This window comes from Cupressus sempervirens, chromosome 3, assembly GCF_028749045.1.
Source record: "Cupressus sempervirens isolate cs-2001-9-10 chromosome 3, ASM2874904v1, whole genome shotgun sequence".
NCBI classification, from domain to species: Eukaryota; Viridiplantae; Streptophyta; class Pinopsida; order Cupressales; family Cupressaceae; genus Cupressus; species Cupressus sempervirens.
This window is the reverse complement of record NC_143120.1, coordinates 591,050,319-591,074,659: the sequence shown is the minus strand read 5'-3', so window position 1 is coordinate 591,074,659 and position 24,341 is coordinate 591,050,319. Positions and strand designations below refer to the sequence as shown.

The following is a 24,341-nucleotide window of genomic DNA, read 5'->3' as shown; positions in this document are numbered from 1 at the left end:
CCTTAAGACTGTCTCCCAAGTCTGCGGTGTGTGACTCCACAAACAAACCTGAAATGTTTGCCATGTAGTCATCAACTGAAATTGGAGTTGGAAGACAAGATGTACCATGCTATGTTGGACCTTTCACTGTGGCAATGTAAGCATGTGGACTATACTAATGATGTGACCTCTCACTGCAACTATCGATAAAACCCCATGTATCTGAATCTGTTGAAGCACTATTGCTGGTGTCACTATTAGTTTCCACTATGTGTGATGTGTGGAGAGGAGTAAAGGATAAGCCAGGTGAACTTTCCACAAAGTGAACATCCTTCTCCACAAAAATCTCATGAGTCTCTAGATCCATTAGTCTATAAGCTTTAGCATTGTCTTGATATCTAATGAAAGTACAAGGCCTAGGTGTTGGTGCCTTGCAACCCCTAGAAGATAGGTTTTCCCATGCTGGAAAATCAAAGACTTTAAAATAACTCACAACTAGTTTTCTACCGCACCATGCCTCAAAAGGAGTCTTCCCCTCTAAGCCATTATGAGGAGACCTGTTAAGTATGTGAGTAGCACTGCTAATGGCTTCAACTTCAAGTGTTGGATCAAGAGACTTGGCATTTATCATGCAACTTGCCATGGTCTTGAGAGTCCTAATCATCATAGCTACAACATCTGTCTTGTGTAGATTGAATGCTAGTGAATTCTGAAGATCAATCCCCTTAAGTCTGCAAGAGTCCCTAAGTCTTCTGTCCACATATTTGTTCTCATTGTCCACTCGTAGAACCTTGATGGATTTCCTTGACTTGTGTTGAACATGAGCCTTGAAGGCTTGAAGCTTATGAACCACTTCACTCTTATTTTGAACGAAGTAGACCCAAGTGAATCGTGAAAAGTCATCAACAAATGTGACGATGTAGCGGCCTTGGCTGACTGAAGTCACTGCAAAGGATCTTGCTAAAACCATGTGAACTAACTGGAGAACAATTGGAGCTCTGGAAGACTTCCTTTTATCAAACTCCTCCTCGAGATGCATATCCACTGAACATGATGAATACTCACCCTTAGAAAAGCTAATGTTAGGTAGACCTTTGACCATGTGTTTTGAGCATAGTTGTTGAAAAGAGCAGAAGGCAAGACGACCAAACTACTCATGCCATAATGTAGATTGTGAAGTAGAGTGAGTCAACAAGGCTTGAGAAGGAGACTTAGGCACAAAGTGGGAGAAGGAATAAATCCTCTTGTCATCATTGAATTTTCCCACTACAACTAATGAATCATCTTTTAGACTTTGCACCATCACTGAATCTGGAAGGAACTCAACTTTATGAACATCTCCGAGGTGAGTGATTTGGTAAATTGATAGGAGATTGGAGCTAAGGTTTGGAATGTAGAGAACATCTTTGAATTCCCCATTGTCCATTTCCACATGTCCTTTTCCTTCAACTTCCATTTTAGTATCATCTCCCACGGAGATGTGGGGTATCTTTGACTACTTCAATGAAGAAAAATCTCCCTTTGAAGAACCCATATGATAGGAGGCACTAGAGTTAAGTATCCATTCCGAAGAAGAACTTTTATTATCCATAAGTGCTTGCCCTTTTCCCTTTGAAGAGGTTGGAGTTGAATCCTTGGAAGTACCTGGCACTTGAATATTGTTCTTCCTGAGTAGGTTTTCCAACTCATTGATTCTTTTAGTCTTGCAATGATGTTCATCATGATTTGGCTTTTTACAATATGCACAAAAGAGCTTGTCCTTCTTTTCATTACTTCCCTTCTTGTTGCAAGAAGAACCGCCTTGTTGTGAGGAGGATTGTTGTGTCTCAGACTGTGATTTCTGCTTCTTCTTCTTGTTGCTTTTCCCTCCTTGACTTGATTGGTGCTCATCACTAGCCACCCAGGCTTTAGTCTTTAATGACTTGAGAAGTCCTAAATCCATCAAGTGAGATTGTTCAACAATAAAGTGGAAAACTAGGACTATGAGGGGATGAAGTGGAAAACATGGATACAGTGGATGGATGTATGTAAGGGTCCAAAATGGATGGAAGGGATGAAGGGTTTGGCAGTGGAACATAAGGACCTAGAATGGATGGAAGTGAGGAAGGAATGGGAATATGGATATAAGGTCCCAAAATGGACTTAGAATATGGAGGATGGGAAGCTTTAGGTTTGGATGGAGGAAGTTCGGAGTTGGAAGAAGTGGAAGGTATACCAACATCTTGAGACATTATTTCTTCAATGGGATACTTATTAGTTTCAACACAAGATGTGAGTCCATGCATATGGGGTTCATGAATTGATTGGATAGGTGTGATTGGATCATGGGGAGGATTACGATCATGAAGGGAATTGTGTGGGATAATAGGATTTGGAGATGGGGTGGGATCATGAAAGGCAAAGGGATGGGTGCTTTGATCTTGACTTACAAGGTGATCATGTAGTGGAACAAGGAAATCATGAGATGGAATAGGATCATTGAATAGAGTGGAGGGAATGGAGCCATGAGATAGGGTGATTTGATCTTGACATGGAGGAATATGAGTGGACAGAGTGGAAAGAATCTCTTCATGAAGTGGACGATCTATGGAGGCTAACTCTTGAGAGGGAGTGGAAGTGGTAAGGTGTGTGGTACATGGAATGTCTTGATCTTGGTTAGGAATAGAATCATGAGATGAACTAGGGGGGATAAATGGATCTTGAGGGATAGGAGAAGGATGGGATGGAGAAATGCTCAGATCTAGAGGAGAAGAGGAATCTATAGTGACATGCTTTGAAGGAAGAACTTTGGGTGATTGGCTCACTTTATCTTGTTCTTTACATTTAGCCAATAATGATGAGAAAAACCCCTTACAAGGTGGGAATGATGTTTTTGGAGGATTAGGATTGTGAAGGGAATTGCATGGAGGGTTGGGGTTGGATGGGACATGAGGACTATGGTCTTTGAAACATGGGGAAAGAGGACACATGGCATGGAAGGTGGCCTCTTTCTGTTGGCTTGCCAAGAGATAATTCTTTAATTGTTCCATTTCCCTAGCAAGGGCATTTGTGTTGGAGGAAGTGTGTGGGCTAGGAATGGAATTTTATGGAGTTGAAGGATAATGAGGTGGATTTCCCTTGTCAAAGGTAGAAGAACAATGGACATGAGATGGATGAGAGTTGGATATGAAGTGGTGAGGATGGATTTGATATGTTGGTTGAACAGGAGGTATAACTCCATATTGTCTTTGAAGATTTTCAACCATTTGATTAAGCAAATTTGGATCCATAGATGTTAGATGAAGAGATGAATGAAATATGAACCTAGGACTAGGAGCAATTATGGACTTTGTGTTGATTGGATTTGAAATGTATTGCACTTGATATTGGTTGGATTTGATTTTGATTTGATTTGATTTGATTTGATTGGATGAAGGTTTGATTTGATTTGATAAAAACCCTATGAGATTGTGAACAAGTGAATGTGAGATTTGAATTAAAGCCCAATGTTTATGAAAATGTTCCTATGTCCAAAGTTGAAGATTTGATGCAAAGTTGAATTAGAAGAAGACTTGAACGAAATTAGAAAGATTGATTATGGAAGAAGATGTAAATGGATTGAATTAGAAATTGATTAGAAAAGAATGAATTTGACAAGGGATTGGATTAAGAATCATGAGGATGAATCATTGAACGAAAGAATTGGATATTGATGTGGATTATGAACATGATTGGGATGAAGATTATGAATGAGATTAAATGATTAAGCAAATGAGGAAATGATTTGGATGAATAGAGATGATTAAGACTTTAAGGAAAGATTTGAACAATTAAGAATGTGATTAAGACAAGAGATGCATGATGATGATGAGATGGATGGATAGAAGAAGTGATGGAGAAAATGAGAGCTTCTTTTTGTTATTTTTGAAAATTTTCTTGATTTTTTTGGATTTTTTAAGTTTTATGTTTTTTTTGGATTTTTAGGTTTAAGATGCAAAATCAAACAAGGAAATATGTAAAAGACAAGTTTAGATGGTGTTTGTCCCCTTCGAATGGGGAGGTTTTTGAAAATTCAAGCACGTAGAACACACCAACAAACCTATAAGGTTGCAACTACGATGTACAAGGATCAACTAGAGGGCGTCCTCGATATACACAAGGTACGTGAGGCCCAAATCTGTAGATGAAAGAAAATACTATCACACAGCTGAAGGGAGATGGTAACCCAAATCTCCTCCTTCACTTCCCAAAGGTATAAAGTTCTTTGGGGCTTAGCCAAGAGTGACAATATTTTACTTTCAAGAGAGGTGTCTTTCGATTCACCTCCTGATTTTTATACTCTGCCAGAACACTGGAGTTGAGGTCGTCCCAAGTGGTCTTATTTCTTATTTTAAGTGGTCTTTTAAACCTTGAGGCCACTTACTTATTTCTTGTGCACCCAAGATCACCTGAAGGCGCGAGGGGAGAGAATACGTAAGTGGCCTCAAGGTTTAAAAAGACACGTGTTCTTTTCCAATGAAGCTTTAGGTTTTGTAATCTACTTGAAGACACACGTGTTTAAAACATACAATATTCTTTCCAACTTGAAATCGTCATCAACATAAATGAAAAGCACGGATTCGTCAACAAGAAAGTAAATCGAGCATAAATGAAATGCTGAAAATGAAAAATACTAAAAATAAAATCAATTTACTTTAGAGCATTCAAGAGTGTGTGACTTTATTTTAAGCACCAAATCCAAATGTGTTCTAGCCTAAGCATACATGTCAATTTTAAGCACCAATTTCAAATGTGTGTCTAGCCTAGGCATACATGTTAATTGTCCCTTAATGCATTCAAGTAGTGTGAGTTCCTTTTAAGCACCAAGTCGAAATGTTTACTACCCTAAACATTCATTTCAACAAAAGTGTGAGCATTCACAAAAAAATTCCTTTAGGTTTTCAAGAGTGTGTTTAGGGTTTACTTATTAACTTGCATCATACATTCAAATGAAAGTGATTAAACATGCAAGTTCATTAACCCTTGAGTTTAAGTGATAAAAATCACTACAAACTCTCTTAGTGATGAAAATCACTGTTGTTTGTTTTAAGTCTTTCAAACTTAATTTTCAAGAGTAATAAACATTAAAAAAAACCTGCAAGAAAATATGGTTAGGTGTTTAAAATGCTCCCATCTGCAATGCTACAATAAACAAGTTAATTAGCTTCAACAAAATCTCAAAAATGAAGGCTAACTATGGAAAAAAATTATTTTAACTTTTTTTGTAATTTTTTCTATACATGAATAGGCTTAGAATGACCTCAATTCCATGAAACCACCAAAAGTCAAAATTTGATTTATACTTTAAAAAAAAACAAATCGCAGACGACAGAATGTAGGCAGAGACGACAAAATGCGCAAATGACAAACCATTCAGACAACAAAATAACACAAATGACAGAATAGATGGTTGCCAAAAAATCACAGACGACAAAATAGGTCACCAAAAAATTGCAGATGACAAAGTAGCGTAGATGATAGAATAGGAGGTTGCCGAAAAAGCGTAGACAACAATCTACAAAGCGAAGACGACAAAACAAAATTTGTAGACGATAGAATAGAATTTTTTGTAAAAAAAATAGGGAAAATGCAAAGACACCAATATGCACAGACACGAGTATGCAGAGATGATAGAATGGTTTAAGTGAAAATGCAAGTATGCGGAGACGCTATTTTGCAGAGACGCTAGTCTGCGCAGATGATAATCGCAAATGACGTTGCGGCCTGCGGAGATGACAATGTGATGTTTTACGACTAAACTAGGGTTATTTACAGATTTTATAAATGAAACCAAGGACATGGGTCCCACCAAGCTTGCCAAAATTTGTGCTAGAAAATGTAACCTGTTAAGAGCATGGGTTAATGTTAGCACCCAATATGATCACGATTTTAAAAATTCAAGTGCAGAGTTTTTGAACCACTTTGAACTGAAGTTCAAAGTAGTTCAAAGCGGTTCAAATGGGTTCGAAGTAGTTCAAAATGTAGATTTGTTAATTCAGAAAAGTTCAAAGCCCATCCTCAGTCCATGATTTAAGACACAGGGATAGAATTTAGACTCAATGTCTTCAAGATCGATGATCCAATGCAGAGGTGTAAGGACCATTTAATTCAGGTTCAGATGACTTCACAAGAGGCTTTACAAGTTCAGAATTCAGTGATATCATCGTCAAATTGTAAATATGGAGGCATTTAATTCAAGAAGATCCATCCATCAAAAGGGGGAAGATCAAAGGCAATCGGGTTTCATTTTGGATTCAATTCAAATTATTGAAGGTCAATGAATATATTGGATTCTTGGGTTTGTTTATCTTCATCGAGATCATATTTGAAAGATGATTGTCTAATTAAATATTGATAATAATGGAAAACAATGGTATATCTGCCAGAATACATTTCGAGCATCTAATAATAAAAATATAGAGCTCAAGTCAAGCTTCTACAAGATCACTCGCCTGAGGCAGAGCATGTTCAATGGGGCATCGTGATTATATCCAAAGCAATTCAAATCTTTTCATGAAGAAGTCCATTGAAAGCCATGGTTTAACAAGGAACAAATCAACATTCAATTCCTCACATCATGCGAGTAAGAAGCCTTCATCTGTATGATTAAAACCTGACCCTTCACTTGATTCACTGCCATGTGACTTGTGAAGCCCAAGTATTACTTGTTATTTGATCTCGATTCAGAGTAATGATTTCTATGGATAGTTAAAGCTGCAGTATTCAAATTGAAATTCGAGCTTTCTATGAACACTCAAATATAGTTGGAATTTCATCAAATGCCAAATTATATCAGGGATGTTTGTGGGTTTTGTAGAGAAGCTATACTCCAACAAACGTCTTGGGAATTATTCAATTGAATGCTTATCATGGGTTTGTTGACAGCTATATGTTAATGGTTTGATAAAGATGATGATTTTGCTCAGTAAAGAGTGACAGAGGTATCGAAACCCACAGCTTCCAAATAGTAAGCAACAATATTTCATCATAAGCTTGGAATGAAGCCACGTAGAAGCCAACACTTGGGTTATAACCAGCCAAAAACCAAGCTTTAATCTGGTGTATGAAGGCACGTGTTGAAAATGCCAAATATCAACAAAGGGATCTGACTCTTGGCAAGAAAATGAGATTTCAAGAAATCTGCTCCTCACCATTTCAAACTAAGGAGGAGCGTTACACATATGGAAGACAGAATATATTGTGCCCAGATAAAAAAAGGGAGGTGGCGGGCATTAATGACAGTATACATTGTCCAGTCTCAATGCATGGCGAATTAGAATAGAGCTCAAGCATAATCCCGCAGTTAATAATCAGTGGCACATATATGGTAAGGGACATATGCTAAGCATTTGAAGATGAATATCAAGATAGGCCCGCGAATTTTAAAGGAGACTATGCAAGATTAGTATAACCCATGGCCTTCCCCAACGTGCATCATTGTGATAGATAGCGACAATGATGTTGGAAGCTACAAGTTCCTCTACAGCAAAAGTTCATAATTAAAGGAAAATAATTTATGAGAGCCACAACATATGTGCAAACATGGAAACATGTTCAAAATAATCAATAAATGTTTAAAAGTCAAAGTACAGTATTCAAAATAATCCACCAACCTTCATGCGTCTATGAAAAACTAATTCTTCATGAACCCAATCATACACAAAATCTTTAATTAAACTCACAAGACAAATGAATATGGTGACTTCTGTTGCGAATGCCACCATTCAAATGGAGGAAGGCATCTTTCTGTCTTATTTTATGGTCATTCAAAAAAAGACAAGGGAGATATATAAATATATAGAAAGTGTGCAGCAGCTCACAAAATGAAAGATAATGCGATTGGGTGCATAGACTGTTGAGAACAGAGGTCTTTCCTATTGCTCATATAGCCAGGATTTGTGGTATTTGAAGGGTTGTCATGCTTTACAATCATATCATGTTGCACATGTATTGTGTAATTGGGGTCAATGAGTATTAACCTTGGCTTTGCAAAGTCACATCAGTTAGATTTTTGTTGTGATTATGCATTCAGTTGCACATGTCAGCAAGGCCATATTGTTCAATCATGGTGTGGGTATAATAATTGGTGAAATTGCTAAGGATAGAGTTTCAATGTTTCAAGGTGAAAAAATTTAGAGGATAAGGAGGACTGCATGCCAATGTTGATTTGATTTCTCTTAAATGGCATATGATAAAGAATTGGGAAAACTACTGCCATTATATAAAGAATTTGATCAGATGGAATTACATGTCAGTTAAGAAAGCTCTGAAAAGAATGTTATGTGGAAGATGTGCATAATGATGATGCTCAGGAATATGTGACAGTTGCCTAAGTGTTGCCAGTCAAGCAATTCATATAGTTAAATTAACCATCACCATTTAAAGTTACCTAATGGGATATGATGACAGGTGTGGAGCCAGCTATCCAAAGAAGCATATACATTTTAATTATATAATGGCTGGATAGATTCATATTTATTCATAAAAGAATAATCTCACCACTATGGCCATTATTAAATCTTGACGATACATTTTTATATTATTCTAAAGTGGTGATTATAATGTAAACAACATTATAAGTATTAATAGTGTGATAAAGAAAGTGAATCTAAGGGAAAGAGGAATATGTAAAGACACGAGACTAAATAGAAAGGAAGTGGTAGAAAATCTTTCAAGAATCAGTTATCAAAACTGAACAGTCACTGACATCAAGGAAAGATAAATAGGTTCCAGCAAATGTAAATGGGGTTCCACTTTTTCTTCTGGCAGCTACAGACTATGTGCTATCAGCAGGGGGAGATTTTTCAGTTCTGAGGGAAAAGAATGTAGACTTTGGAGCTGTAGCAAAACAAAGCTTTACTTGCTAGACTTTGCGTTAGTGATTAAAGAGGAATTTGATTTTGAAATGTAATGTAGAGGAGATGGTTTTCATTTTTTGATGCATGTGTAATAGGATATGTGTAGTCTTTTACATCTTAAATAGGGGAGGTTTGAAAGATATCTGCAAATTAGAACTTTGAGTCTATGTAGTTTTCTTTCCACTAATAGTTATGTTGCTGTAACTTTCAGTTTTCTTTAAGTGCATCAGATGTGCTATTTTTTGAACGCATTTGATATCAAGATCTTTTGGAAGCTTTGATTCATCTTTTCTCAGGAGAATGGAAATTGTTCTTTTGACCTTTGTCCTTTGTAATGCAGTGTTCAGTAAATGAACTTTGTGTCATCTGTTGCTCTTTGTTTTTCTTTTCCTTAAGCTATTTGATTCTGCATCTACTCTATGTTTACAGGTAGATGCTTGACACCCTTTCGTGCTTTCTGGTTAAAAGTACCTATAATTAATTCATTGACAAATCTTGCACGGGGAGCTGTACTTGATAAAAATTCAGAAGAAGGTTATCAATCTCATGATAACCTATCCAACTGTTGGTGTTGATCTATCCTCCCATTTGGGCATTCAGGGTCAAATTTGCATACTTTTCTCGTAGGACAATTTGTTCACTAACAGTTAACAAACAAACATTAGCTAAAAACCTTGAAAATATAGCAAAGATTCATCAAAATGAAAGGAACAAACACTAACTAATACTTGCTTGGGTTTTGCAACCCTAAGCAACTAACAAACTCAATCTTCCAACCACCTCTGCAGCTCAACAAAGGCACCCATAAAAGGCCTTGTTGGTGTGTTAAGATGGGGGTATGTTTGGTGTGCTCTCCCAAACACAACAATAAACAAATCTCTTGAGTGTGTGAGTGCAAGTGTGAATGCAAATGTGAATGAAAATGCACCAAGATCCTAAGCTATGTGAGATGAAGAACACTTCAAGAAATGGCTATGGAGAAAGCCATTCTTGAAAGCATTCGAGAATGAAGATGATATGCAATAAAGGAAACTAAGAATGTAAGCTATGGAATGGAAATGGAAATGCATAAAGAAAACTAAATGAATAATGTAAGATGCAAACTAAATCAGCTACCAAATAATTAGCATGAACCTACAAAATCACTATGAGAACTCTACTAATGCAAGCTCAAACTACCATGAAAGCTCAAACTATGAATGCAAACTCAAATCTCAAACCAACATGATAACAATGCAATAAAAAATGAGATGCCAATGCTTGAGACAAGCCCTCTATTTATAGGCTTGAAGGAGGGCTTGGTGAGGTGGCATCCATGTAGATGCCACATAATGTGACATGCAAGCCATGAAAATGGTCAAGAATTCAAAGTTTGCTCACACATGTGTGAGCAAACTTGAGAAGAAGAGTAGGAGACAAGAGTGTGTAGGCATGCCATCTCACACATGTGTGAACACACTCTTAGGCTAATGAGGGGGATTAGGGAGATGATTAGGAATGATTAAGTGGGATTAGAGGAGAAATAGGCTTAAGAGGATGAAAATGATAGTTATAGGCTAGGCTCTAAGTTAGGCTTAAAATTAAATTAAATGAGATTTAATTTAATCATGAGTTTAGAGGAATTAATAGGGTGTAAGGATTTAAATAAATAAAATTTATTTAAAAGGGGGGAGACATGGAGGATCATGTGTTAAATTAATTTAACACACTAGAGCTAGGAGTATTTAAATTAAATTTAAATACTTAGGAGAATGAACTTATTTATTTAATTAATATAATTAAATAAGTAGAAGAATGTGAGCAATGTAATTAATTAATCAATAATTAATTACAATGTCACGGGTAATATTAATAAATTAATATAGTCTTTTAGGGACGATTTTAAGCATCTACAGTGTGTGATTGGTCCGGGCTGACAGGCTTGAAGAATTGGGTTGTGGATGTGTCTAGCTCTAATTTTGTCGTGTGGCTCTTGTGCAGGGGTCCGTGGGTGGGAACACTACACGTAGGCGTGGCCAAAAAAATCCAATGTAATGTGCAAGGTCGCCAATCTTTGTTAACTAGATGCCATAAAATTGCTTGCCACTGACAAAATATCTTTTATGCGCTAGAAAGAATGGACGCAAGTCGAACTGTGTAAACAGCGCCAAAAACGTTATAAAGCAAGCAAAATATGCCTTGACGTCACTGAAGTAGAACGTGCAATCACCGAAGTAGGAATATTCACAGTGGCTTGGAATGTGTAATGTGCGGGGCTAGAGAACTTAAAAGAGTCGGCCAGAATTTGGTTTTCAAGTGTCGAATGTGTTGGATTTATCCCACATTGGCATGGTGGGTGAGTTGGAAGTTGTTTAAAAATAATATTGCCAATGTTGGAAGCAAAGAGTCGCCGAAGGTTGTGAAGTGGCCGGGGATGTAAGGTGCCACTTGGATTTGGTGGTCAAAAAATTGTACAGTGCCCACTGCATGTACCAAAATTTGGTAATATTTGTTGCGATTAAAAAATATTCTCCTGTGACAAATAAAATATACTTCCAAATGGCAGAGTCGAGGTGTCACTACCCGCTTCTGCCAAAAAAAAATTCTCTGCAAGGTGCCCAAAGGGCAATTTTTTTTTTGAAAAAGTAGAGGAAAAAAAATACAGATCTGAAAATGAATTACTTAGATCTACAAATGACCATACCCAAACTGCAAATCAGGGCCTCTAGGTGTCGATTTGCAAAAAAAAATTGCCTCACAATCGACTTTGGCTGAAGATAGCTAAATTTATAGTCGATCTTCACCAAATCAGTATTTCGGATGCAATGGCAAGGTCAGATCTGACTCTAGATGCTCCCAATTTCTGCAGTACTTCAGATTCAGGCTAAGGTGCTGAAGCAACAGTGGTCTCAAACAAATATGCGATGAGAAAATCTCCAAGCTCTAATACCATGTAATAATTTTCCTAAGGGCAAAATTCACCCAGGAACTAAGAACTCAAACACAAGCACAACTGTAGATCAGAAAGAGAGAGTATGATCAGAATGACGATATATTCATTCAATATGCATTGTGAAGTACACTAGGAGTGCCTGTATATAAAGGCCTCTAAGATACATCTAGAATGCCTCAAAATTAACATCATAATAAGACATAAAACTAGGCACATGTCCACCAGATATGGGTTATCTTCCATTAAGCACGGAAGTAAGTGTGGTGATGAGAGGATAAGCCTACAATGGTGTAACATGCAAATTAGTGTTGTAGACACCATGTGCTAAAATAGAGTTGCGTACTTCTGTGTTGTCAAAATGACAACTCAAAAAGGTACACAAACTCCTAAGTGTCTCACAAAATAAAATAATAAAATAATGCATTAACCTAAGTAAACTTAAGTAAATGTAAATAGTAAATACGTATGTACACCAATAGAATCTTCTATTCATTTGATGCACTTGTGAAGACCAAGACCTATGTTCATATGAGAGCCACCTCTCTACAAACCTTTACACGTTGATGATAGGAAGCTATGAGTTGATTCTTGAGATCTTGCGTTTACATGGATTTTTATTGATTGATCTTGAGTGTAAAGATTCATAGAAGTGTGTTTTGCTATTTGTCCACATTTTTCACACACAAGTATGACCTAGGTTTGACTACTTTTGACCATATTTGACCTAGTTGACCTAAATTTTGACCTCTTCCTAGGGTTTTGATCTTGCACACAAAATTTGGGGTCATTCTAAGTTTTTTTGCATTGTTTTCACACTCCGACACACCCAAGTGCATAGTTGAGCTTATCAACTAGGCCCATGCCATAGTTGGTCATGCCAATTATGCCCATGGCATAGTTGGTCATGCCAACTGCACCTTTGGTACACTTGAGTGTGTTTTGGGTGCACTTGGGGTAGTCTAAGGCTTGAAACTACCCCTAGGACCTTGTTTGACCCGAATTTAACCCCTATATGACCTAGAAAAGTGTGAAATACACAGAGTCCTTGATGTACTCACATCTTGTCATGTGTCTTCTCATCATTGGTAGTTATGCTCTCGTTCTTCACGATGATGCTCCTTTGGTAGCCTATCCATTTTCCTTGCTCTAGAGCTCTTTCCTTCCAAATGAGAGAGTAAAAATGACCTCCAAGCCCCTCTCCAAACCCTTTTGTAGCTATTGTTTTACCTAGATGGACATGCAAGATGCCCCTTTTGCATTGATCATGATTCTTTTTGCACTCCAAACCCCATAACTTTTGTGTTTGAGCTTTGGTTCTTGATTCATTAGTTTCTATGGATTCATATCTTTGTTGTCAACAAATTGATCTATCACTTGCATTTTTTGATCAATTTCTCGAGGGGACACCCATATATACCACCCTTGCTAGGGCATATTTTTGTCCCTTTTTCATCAGTTATTCTTTGACACAATGCTCTAAATAAAATTGTATCAAAGAGGGGCAAAATGGAGACGCTAAAAATGGTTTGCATCTACTTTTTTATCATATTTTCATACTAACATGTCTCATTTACTCATTTCACTAATTATGATCTTTTGGCCAACTTGAAAATCATTTAAGCATATTTCAATATGTTTTTCATCATTCACACCCCTATTTCAAATTACCTATAGATCATTTCAAAATCAGTTTATGTTTTATCTAAACTTTTTAGAACTGGCTCTAAATCATTTCAACATCATCATAATCTTGTCATGTCAACTCTAAACCATTTCAATGTTATTAGAATCTCTTCTAACCAACCCTAAACCATTCCAAATCAACCCTAAACCATCTTGAATCAACCCTAAACTATTCCAGGTCAACCCTAATCGATCTGAAACATGTCAAACATCCCTAATCAATCATCATTTATCCAATCCTAGGCATTGTCGTATCCCTCAATGCCTTGTCAATCTATCAAATCTATCAAATCTGACCTTAGCACCGCTATGTCCCTTAGGGCTAGGTCAACCTATCATTTTTTTCATTTGATCATTGACATTTTTGAGTCCCTTAGTGTCAAATTGTGGCCTTATCCAATCAATTTAATAGCATTGAGTATGCTTTTTGATGTTATTACGATCAATCGTATCAATCAACTTTGATTCTATGGCATTTACAATGTCCGTTAAATGTCATATATCCTTAATCCATGTCATATGTCCTTGAAATTTCATCAATCCTAATTATCCAATCAATTTGATCATGGCTTTGATCTACCCACCACTATCCTAGTCGATATATATAATCATTGCAATTCATCTAAAGGGTAATCCTACATTTTTTAATTAATTGATCTATAATCATTTACTAAATTTTCCTATAGGATTAGATAACCCATAATCTATTCCTATGTCATTTTTTTCATCCCACTTTACTAATTATTCTTATTGACCAATGTTCTCAATTAATTAATATTTATTACTAAATTGATTCATTTTTGCAAAACATGGGAATTCTTAATTTCCTAATTCCTATTTTCCCATTTCTAATTTCTAATTTACTAATTTTCATTTGTGTTTACTAATTTACATTTGTGTGAAATTATGAGTTTTTAATTCAAAATTCCACCTAGTCCTAACACATGGTCATAATAAACAGAACATGATGGAACCAGATGGAGGAAGATGATAAACAGAACACAGACAAAGATAGGCTGGATGTGGATAAAGCCAAGGACAGCACTATGGAGCAGGATTTGACGAACGCCCAGGATCATAAGGCAGAAGAGCAACAAGAGTGCGCCGAAGCTGCCCAGACCATGCTCGAGATGGAGAAGTAGTCTGCTAGGTTGGGTCTCTGTCCTTTGGTTTTTGTTTCTCCTGGCTTTGGCTTTTTGTCTGGTCTCTATTTTTCTGGTTGGTTCTCTGGCCTTTTTAGTGGGTAGTTGTTTCGGGCTGGGCCTTTGGGCTTATTTTCAGCCGTAAGGCTTTTGTTTTGGCTGGGCATTTTTTCGCTTATTTTCAGACTTTCTTGTTGTTAAACTTATGGGTTTCAGGACCCCTTAAAACCTGTTTACCTTATCAAAAACACATGGTCATAATGCGTCATAGATTCTCTTTCTACACATGGCTAATATGTGTCATATTTGTCATATATTCTTTCTTATGCATGACTATAATAAGCCACAGTTGTCATAGATTGTTGTCTACACATGGCTATGATGTGTCATAAGCTTGTCATAGATTCCCTTCTACTTTAAGTCATGTTGACTCATATGTGTCATAGGATCTTACGTATGGCATATTATGTCATATTCATCATGGATATTCCAAGGAATGTTGTGCCAAATTGTACACTTTAAAATGACAAATGTCCATCTCTTCATTCATGTCTAACTTCTTGCATTTTGGCTATAAATTGAGTCATTTTGCACTTTTTTTCCTCTTAACCAAACTTCTAGTATTCTCTACATCATTCATTATGGAATTTTTTCATTGTCTTTTTCTTTTAATTATAGGTGTACTATAGGTAATTGGAGCTACATCAACATCAACAATGGAGAAGAAAGGAGAACATGGAAAGTACATTTGAAAGGGGGTTTTGATTGTTTTTAATCTCTCTTTTTTTCAATGAATTAATTCATTGTAGATTGGAATAGTTAGCATAAGATATTTGAGTTTTTGGTTGCTCATAGTATGCTATCCCACCTATTTTCTAGTCCTACACTACTAAATCCCTAGAATTTTTAGTCTTTTAAAATGAGATAAATTATTTTTGAAAAACTATTTAAATGAATTATTTTTGTTGAAACTAGATGAGTTGTGTAAGAAAAAAAGGTTATTATTTTTCAGCCATGAAAAAACTTTGAAGCACCATTTTGATGAGAAAGATTCAATATTAAGACTTTTGATCATGATTTGTTTCAAAAAATGAACATTTCAACTAATACATAACTCTTTAATCTTTTATGCTTCAACACAATATTGAAACTTTTGAAAATTTTTCCTAATGGTAATGCAGGTTTTTAAATAAAAATATCATTTGTCTAAAAGATTCCTCTTTCATCTTTGAAAGCTCTTTGTGGTGGGGCTTTTCAAAAGCTTTTAAAAATTCACTAAATTACATTAGTCTATTTGTTTTCAATATAATAATAATAATAATATCGTTGGTTAGTACTAGTAGAAGCAAATGCTTACTTCTAATGTATAGACTATAGTTCAAATGACAACTTGCAAGATCTTCTCATTTATGGCTTCCTGAGTTGCTTATTAATAGTTGTATTATGTCTCATCTCTTTTCTTTAGTGAAGTGATTTCCCACTCATCTGACTTTCCCTCGCTATAAGAGAAAAAGATGTAATGGACACAAAAAAAATAGTGTGAAAGGAATCCTATTGCATTTGTACTCTAGTTGCATAAATGACAACTTGGAAGATCTTCTCATTTACAATGGACACAGCGTGTAGTAACTTAAAAGGAAGCACTAAAGCCTATCTCTAGTTCAAAGGATTATTTTTGGTGCGCTTTTTATTTAACATTTTAAAATTGTATTTTTGGCTATGTTAATGAATTTGTGTGTTTCTATTGATTGTGAAGAGAATTTTTATCTAATTATCGAGGTGATCAAGAGTCTTGAGATTATTTAGACTGGGCTTTGGGACGGTTGGGGGTTTTAGATCTATATTGGAATAAAAAATTTATGAATTAGAAAAATATATGCTATAAAATTAATTAGAATTTTTATCCAGAGGCTCTTATTTAGTACATGTACTTTGTTTTTTCTATTAGTTTATATTTTAGATCTTATTTGAGCAGGTATAGTGAGACAGATTAGAAAATAAATGGTTATATCAACTTAAGCTTTCTATCTGCCACTTGTCAATCATTTGAAGTTTTGAAATTCCTATCAATTTTTATTTTATTTTATGTATTTTTACTCTATTGAATTCAATATGTAAAGTAATAAAGTGCATCAAAAGGAGCCTAAACTTTTTAAATTGCACTACATAATGTATAAGACACCGCTTGAAAAATCTGGACAACTGCTCAAATTCCATTTGTAAAATCACACCCTTAATTTAATAATGCAAATGCCTTAATTTTTATTAGTATGTTGAATTTAGATTAGATGAATTTTTTGAGAGATCTGAAAATTTACATATATTTTTTAATGTAGTTGATTTTTAGTTTCACTTCGCCAAAAAGCATAAAAATTAACAAATTTTTTACAGGACCATAAAAATAATGGCATACCTATATATTAGATGGTGATGCATGAATATGGATGTGAAAGAATTAATGAACACAAACTTACATGTATAAGACAACTTTGAAAAGGCATAGATTTTAAAGCATTGGTGAGGAGGGAATATTTTTAAGCATATAGGGGAGAGGACCTAGTACTTGAGCACCCTAACTTCACACTTATCAAAATCTTACGTGGAAATTTTAAATCACATCTAATTTCTTACAGCAATTTACTTAGTGAGTCATCTACTTATATCCAAGCTTTCAAGCCCACATTATCACTTATGATGCCACATCATCATGTTTTCTACTAAGTTGTCCGAAACAAATCAAATAAAAGTGAGACCAATGGTCGTTCAAAAAGGGTACCCATACTTGCACACCTAATGTGGCATCACATCTCTGGTTACTATTTACAACTAAATGTACATTTCATTCAATTTTTGGTAGTCATCATTGTACTAATAATAACTTTAAAGTCACAAGTATTAGTACAATGTTGTCAAAACAATTGGTCATTAAATTAAGAAGTGTAGGTATCAGTTCAACAACTCCTATCACAACCATTGGAACCCATTCAAGTACTGGGTAGGTAGTTCAGATTGTCATAGGTGATTAGTAGTCATTTAAAAATCCTTGTCAAATACTGTTGTATAATTTTCCAACAAGGCTTTTGTAATGTCTTTTTTAAAATTTACCTAGGATAGCGATTAAGGTTTTCTTGTGCAAGTTGTGTGGTAGTCAACCACAATCTTGGTAGTCATGTGGCAGTCACAGATGTGTATGCAATTTTCCATTCTGTAAAACTGTCAGCAATATTCTTACCCAATTTATCATTTAGGTTATTGAGTTATGCTATCCTTCAAGATGTGTCTACAGTTTCCTTCACAAAAATGCCAGTAATATTCTTACCTAAAATTATTTTAATAAGATTTTAGTTTAATTAGTTGAATTTTTTTTATTGTATTATAAGATATATATATTTTAGAGATATTATCAAACCATATAGACCTATGGATGATTGTAAAACTGAACTTGTTACTTATGAAGACTAATTTTTTATATATAGATATCATATTGTACATATTAATTCATTAAATGCAAAAAATTTATTATATTTTAATTTTTTATTAATTAAACAAATAAGGACAAAATTTACCTTTCATAATTGGATAAATATTTCCAATGAATTGTACCTCATAATATTGTAAATCACTATATAAAGGAGAAATGCCAATAGTAAAACAATCCATTTGTGTTTGTTAAGAAAGGACCTCAAAGGTCACACATGATATATTTTGTTTTGTTTTGATAGCATTAACATAATCACATTTCTATTCAAGGATCCAAACCAAATAATATTAAGGAATATGGTAACTTTTGGGTGCTATATTTCAATTAGGTTATAAGCTTTATTTTTTATTCTGTGTTCCTTTTGATCAATAGTTGAAATATTGACACTTTTTAGGAAAATGTTTTCAATTCATAATTTTAACTTGTTCTGGATTGTAGGGCTATTAATTGCTCAATTTATTTTTTTTGTTTTAGAGAACTTTGACTTCTTTGGAGCCCTCTCCACAAAAAGATTTTATCATTGCATTTTGGAAGAATAAGTTACCACACAAGTAAAGGAAAGGTCATTAACAATAAACTTCCCCACACTCCACATGAGATGTAAGGATCATTTGGCCAAAACCTTCACCAAGATCCAAACTCCTTATGTAAATTGCAGAAGTCATCCTATCATCCTTCAAAGAAAAATGGGGTGTATTGTTCATGCAAAAAGAAGCACCAATTTACAAAAACATGATGATGGATTGGCATCGATATGACAATTTTGGGGTGTCAAATGATAATTGGATTGCATTAGGATTATGAAACTTGAAGTTGAGTCTAAATACTAGGATGTGTAGGAGATGACATACTAAATATGGTGAATCAATCATCTGATATGTAACAATCCCTTTCTATCACACAATTAAATCTACACCTGTCATGTCCCCTTTTCAAATAATTAAAAAATAATAATCTTTGCTAAGGCAGGCAAGCCCAAGAAAGTGAAGTTTCGGAAAAAGGGGGTTAATCTTTGGAAACCGTTGGACTAATAAATGAAAATTATTATTAAAATATGTTTCATTAACCTCTCTTGGACATGAGTTATGGTTATGCCATCTTTTAAGGGGTTTGGAGGCATTTTGGACTGAGGCCAGAACTTGATTTTTGCTCATTCTTTGTTATTCTTCAGAAGCTGCCAAACCTGTGGAGAAGGAGACCCAAGAACGGGAGTTTGCAGGTTTCCAGGGAGACCCAAGAACGGGAGTTTGCAGGTTTCTAGGAAGGCTAAGGATGGGAGTTTGAAGCCATTCCATGTGCACACTCATACAGAGTTTGCCTTTGTGCTGAACAGTGCAGATTTGTGGGTTTTTGGGTGTGTTTTTTGTATGAGTTTGATGTTTTCAGTTGAGTATTTCATATCAGTTTGGGTTGCTACTGTATTTCAGACTTTAAGGTGTTAAAATAGAGCTGAATACATGTATTGGGACATGATTAAACTTTTGAGATAGATTATTAGTGTTTTTGTGGTGTTTTCGAGCATTTTTGTGTTAATTTCGGGAGCCCGATGAGCATAGTTTTTGTCCTACATTTGAGAAATGTCGTGTAAAGGCTATACGGATCTGAAAATTTCATTTTGTAGGCTGTTATGCTGCTGAAATTTCTGTAAAAATTTCCACTTTCAGATTTATTAATAATAGGTGAAGCTGTGAAGCTTTTGGCACAATTTCTAGCATACCCGATTTGGGGTTTCTTGAGAAATTTGGTGGATCTTTGTGATATTAGTTGTTTGATCTTGAAAATCTGATTAGAGGTTGGAAATATCATACAAAATCAGAAAAGGGTCATTTCAGTGGTATCAGAGCCATGATCTTGCCAGCCTGAGGGTTTGTAGAAGTTTTCATGTCAGTTTTGACAACTACCCAGATCTTGCATGTCAGTTTTGACAACTACCCAGATCTTGCATGTCATAATTTATGGTTGCATGTTGCTTCTAATCAACTGCATGTCAAAATTTATGGTTTCATTCTACTTCTAATCATTTGAATGTTAGTTCTTGGTGAATTTGGTGGTTGTAGAAGTTTGCATGTCAGTTTTGACAACTACCCAAATCTTGCATGTCAGTTTTGACAACTACCCAGATCTTGCATGTTAGTTTTGACAACTACCCAGATCTTGCATATCAGTTTTGATAACTACCCAAATCTTGCATGTCAAAATTTATGGTTGCATTCTACTTCTAATCATTTGCATGTTAGTTCTTGGTGAATTTGGTGGTTGCATGTTGCTTCTAATCAGCTGCATGTCAAAATTTATGGTTGCATGCAACTAAGTGAAAGAGAAAAAGATATTTGCAGCGAGAAAAGAATAAAAAAATTTTGATCAAACCTCTAGTTGAAAGTAAAAGTACAAAATCCAAGGAAGGGAAAAGTATGGCTGATCCAGATGAGATGGCAAAGAAATTCTTCCAAGACATCCAAAATACTCAGAAGCAAACAGTGGATAGTTTGGTAGAAACTAGAGAGGCTTTGCGAATATTGACAGAAAAACTACAAGGAGTTGCATCTATTAATGAGAAAGGGAGAACTTTAGAGGAGCCAAGAAATCTGAAATCCACACCATCTAAATCAACCAAAACTATTTTCTTGCCTGCAGATGAGCCACCAGTACCAAATCCAGCCATTAATCCTGTGGAAGAGGTTACAGGTAACTTGATTACATTAAGAGCTACTTACAATGGCTTAGATGATGACTTTCATAGTTCAGTTCCTTTTAGAGAATATGTGGATATGATGAACATTTTGATGCCCAAGAAAGAGTACAGAAGGGAGCATGATATAAGTGGAAGAGAGCTCAAAAATAAAATAAGCAAGTTTATAGCACCTACTTTTGATGGAACAAATAAAATTTCAGCTAGAGCATGGCTAAAAAAATTACAAACCTTCTTCACACTTAACCCCATGAAGGAGAGTGATGTTGTTCAAATTGCAAGTCTACACTTGGAAGATGCAGCCTATGATTGGTGGTATCATGGAATGACTACTCAAGGTCATGATCAAGTAACTACATTTGATGATTCTAGTCAAAGAGTGATAGATGGATTTGACCTCAAGGATGATGATTATGAGGATGTTGTTGTGCATGATGGTGAGATACCTAGTAGAGATGAGCAAACATTGAGCATTCATGACTTTTCTGAGAGAGAGTACCAGGCACAGTTAGATGCTTCGTCACATGAGGTTGAGGCTAGTAGTACTTCACATGATTTATCTCGCCAGTTGAAAGTGAACAAAGATAGTATTGTGACTTCATTATCTCTTCATGACAGGTATGTGGAGTTAGTTGGTATTGGTCATATTACTCAAGTGAGGATTTTGCTTGAGTTACCAGCTGATTCTAGTTTATAGATATGGACTCGAGATTGTTATATTGGCATTTGGGGTTCAGTTGACTGGAGATCTTTAACACATTTTGGTAGCAATGATTGCTTGGGTGCTATCATGGATTTGATTAGCAGATTGCACGGTGTTGTCTTTTCTTGTGCCAGGAGCTTATCCGATGTTGGTATTAGTTTTTATACATCGGTGTTGGGCTTTGTTCATATATCCAGTCGACCATACTTGTTGGAATGTGTTGATGATATTTCATATTTGGCAGTGTGTATAGATGAGTCCCAGGATCATATTGGCATTGATGACATCCAGGAGGATGTAGTGGGTAGTTTTGAAGACTTAGTTTCCTTGGGTATAGAGGAGTTGGACAGCAATGCTAATGTTTTTGATACTCTGTATGTTGATATGAGCTTTAGATTTGATTCACATGATATGTATTGTAATTCTCTAGAGACTAGTGACTTTGAGGATACTCCTTTAGACAGTGCATCATAGGAGGTTTGTAGGAGACAGTCAAGCCAGTGCCATCATGTGTCTAATCAGTTGAGAGTTAGTGACTGAGACATTGCTATCACTTGCCAACATTTTGTTGTTGCTCATCAGTTGTTAGCAGTTTATGGATGGGGTTCTCCTACTAGTGATGAGCAGGAAGGCAGTTATCTTTCCTTGACAGAGATCCACTCTTTATGGGAGGCTATTCGGATTTTGAGACAAAATTATATGCAGTTGGTAGCCGACATAGATTATCTTATGGAGTGGGGCAGTACAGCATATGATGCATTGTTGGCCAAGGAAGATGAGGTGAGTGAGCTTACTGAGCAGCTTGAGGTGGCTTCTGAGATTCTTGAGAGTACACAGTTGGCTTTCAAGGAGTCACAGTTTCATTTGGCTAAGGTGACCATGGAGTTAGAGCGACTACAGTCTTTACCTAATTCTATACAGTCACAAGTTGTGGTGTTTGGTGATCTGAGGATGTCCATGGCCGAGATTGTCAGAGACAGTGGAGATGGGGATGCATCCATCTTTGATACTAACATTGGCATATCAAGTTCATTCCCACTAGAGTCAAGTTCAGTTGAGTTGGGTGTTGTAGTAGATTGTTGTATGCCTGACATGGTGGTGGCCTCTAGTACTGATAGCACAGAGACTAGAGATGTATCAAAGATCATGTGTGATGTTGGTGAGTTGGCAGTTGGCATGGTTCCGGCTAGTAATACTACTCCCTTGGTGATATCTTCAGAGGTAGTAGTCAGTTCCAACATGGTTAATGATCAATTGCAGTTAGTTTTATCTAGATTGCAGTCTAAGCCACTGACTGAGATTGGAAAATTCTATCAGCATTACACTATGAGGTATGCTAATCAATTTACCTTTGATGACCATGCTGATGAGATGATGATACAGAGATGTACTTTGGTTCCTAGTGCTTATCATCAGTTATGGGACAGTTTGATGCCTCAAGATGAGAGTTGTGATGGGCATGACATGGTGATTGGTTCTACAGTTGACATCTTGATAATATGTGACTTAGAGCAGGAGTTTGGGAGTGATGCTTCAGTGGGTGTTGTTATTGATTCTACTCCTTTGGCTATGACATCTCCTGACTTAGCTAGTGATCAGTCACAGTGGGTTGTATCACTTGTTCATGGTGAGTTGTTGACTGAGGTTGGTTTTTTTAATCAACATTATATTGCAGGGTATGTACATCAGTTAGCATTTGATCCTTGTTTTGAGGAGTTGATGGCAGGAAAATTTGGTTTGGATTCCATTTCTTACTCTTTATCTTGTAATGTCTTTTCACCATCAGTAGTGCAAGGGAGTTATGGTTATGAGATAGTGGCCGGTGATTTGCAGAGTTGTGTTGACTACAGGAGTTGTACAGTGTGTGGATTCTCCATACTTGGTATAGTTTCATTCAAGAGCATTCACCATTGTTGCAGAGTTGGATTGTACATTCTGTATAGGCCAGTGGGATGTGTTGATGGTATTTACTGTGTTGGTAGTTTGATTTGTCCACTTTACTTGGGTTTTGATGTTCTAAGAGTTTGTGTCTCATGGGTTTTTGACTGTGGTAGTGGTGATTTTGGAGTTTGGTTGAGCTATAATTATCAGTTTGATTATGGATTCCTCTTGGTCATATTGCAGAGGATATTGCAGGGGCCTGTGTTAATTGGTAGTAGTATAGTTCATGACTACATTTGGGATCCAGGTGGATTGATTGGTTTATTGTTCAGCCATTGCTTGAGGACAAGCAATGTTTGGGATGGGAGGACTTGTCATGTCCCCTTTTCAAATAATTAAAAAATAATAATCTTTGCTAAGGCAGGCAGGCCCAAGAAAGTGAAGTTTCGGAAAAAGGGGGTTAATCTTTGGAAACCGTTGGACTAATAAATGAAAATTATTATTAAAATATGTTTCATTAACCTCTCTTGGACGTGAGTTATGGTTATGCCTTCTTTTAAGGGGTTTGGAGGCATTTTGGGCTGAGGCCAGAACTTGATTTTTGCTCATTCTTTGTTATTCTTCAGAGGCTGCCAAACCTGTGGAGAAGGAGACCCAAGAATGGGAGTTTGCAAGTTTCCAGGGAGACCCAAGAACGGGAGTTTGTAGGTTTCTAGGAAGGCTAAGGATGGGAGTTTGAAGCCATTCCATGTGCATGCTCATATAGAGTTTGCCTTTGTGCTGAACAGTGCAGATTTGTGGGTTTTTGGGTGTGTTTTTTGTATGAGTTTGGTGTTTTCAGTTGAGTATTTCATATTAGTTTGGGTTGCTACTGTATTTCAGACTTTAAGGTGTTAAAATAGAGCTTTATATATTTATTGGGACGTGATTAAACTTCTGAGATAGATTATTAGTGTTTTTGTGGTGTTTTCGAGC

At 36.0% G+C, this 24,341-nt stretch overlaps 1 long non-coding RNA gene across 1 annotated transcript in view; it reads left to right on the top strand.

Annotated features, from left to right (window-relative positions):
• The window catches only part of LOC149568054 (uncharacterized), a 35,145-nt gene extending 19,408 nt beyond the window's left edge, over positions 1–15,737 (top strand). The window contains exon 2 of the long non-coding RNA XR_016361653.1: positions 15,291–15,737. This is a non-coding gene — a long non-coding RNA (uncharacterized LOC149568054). The remainder of the gene's footprint in view (positions 1–15,290) is intronic.
• The last annotated feature ends 8,604 nt before the right edge of the window (positions 15,738–24,341 follow it).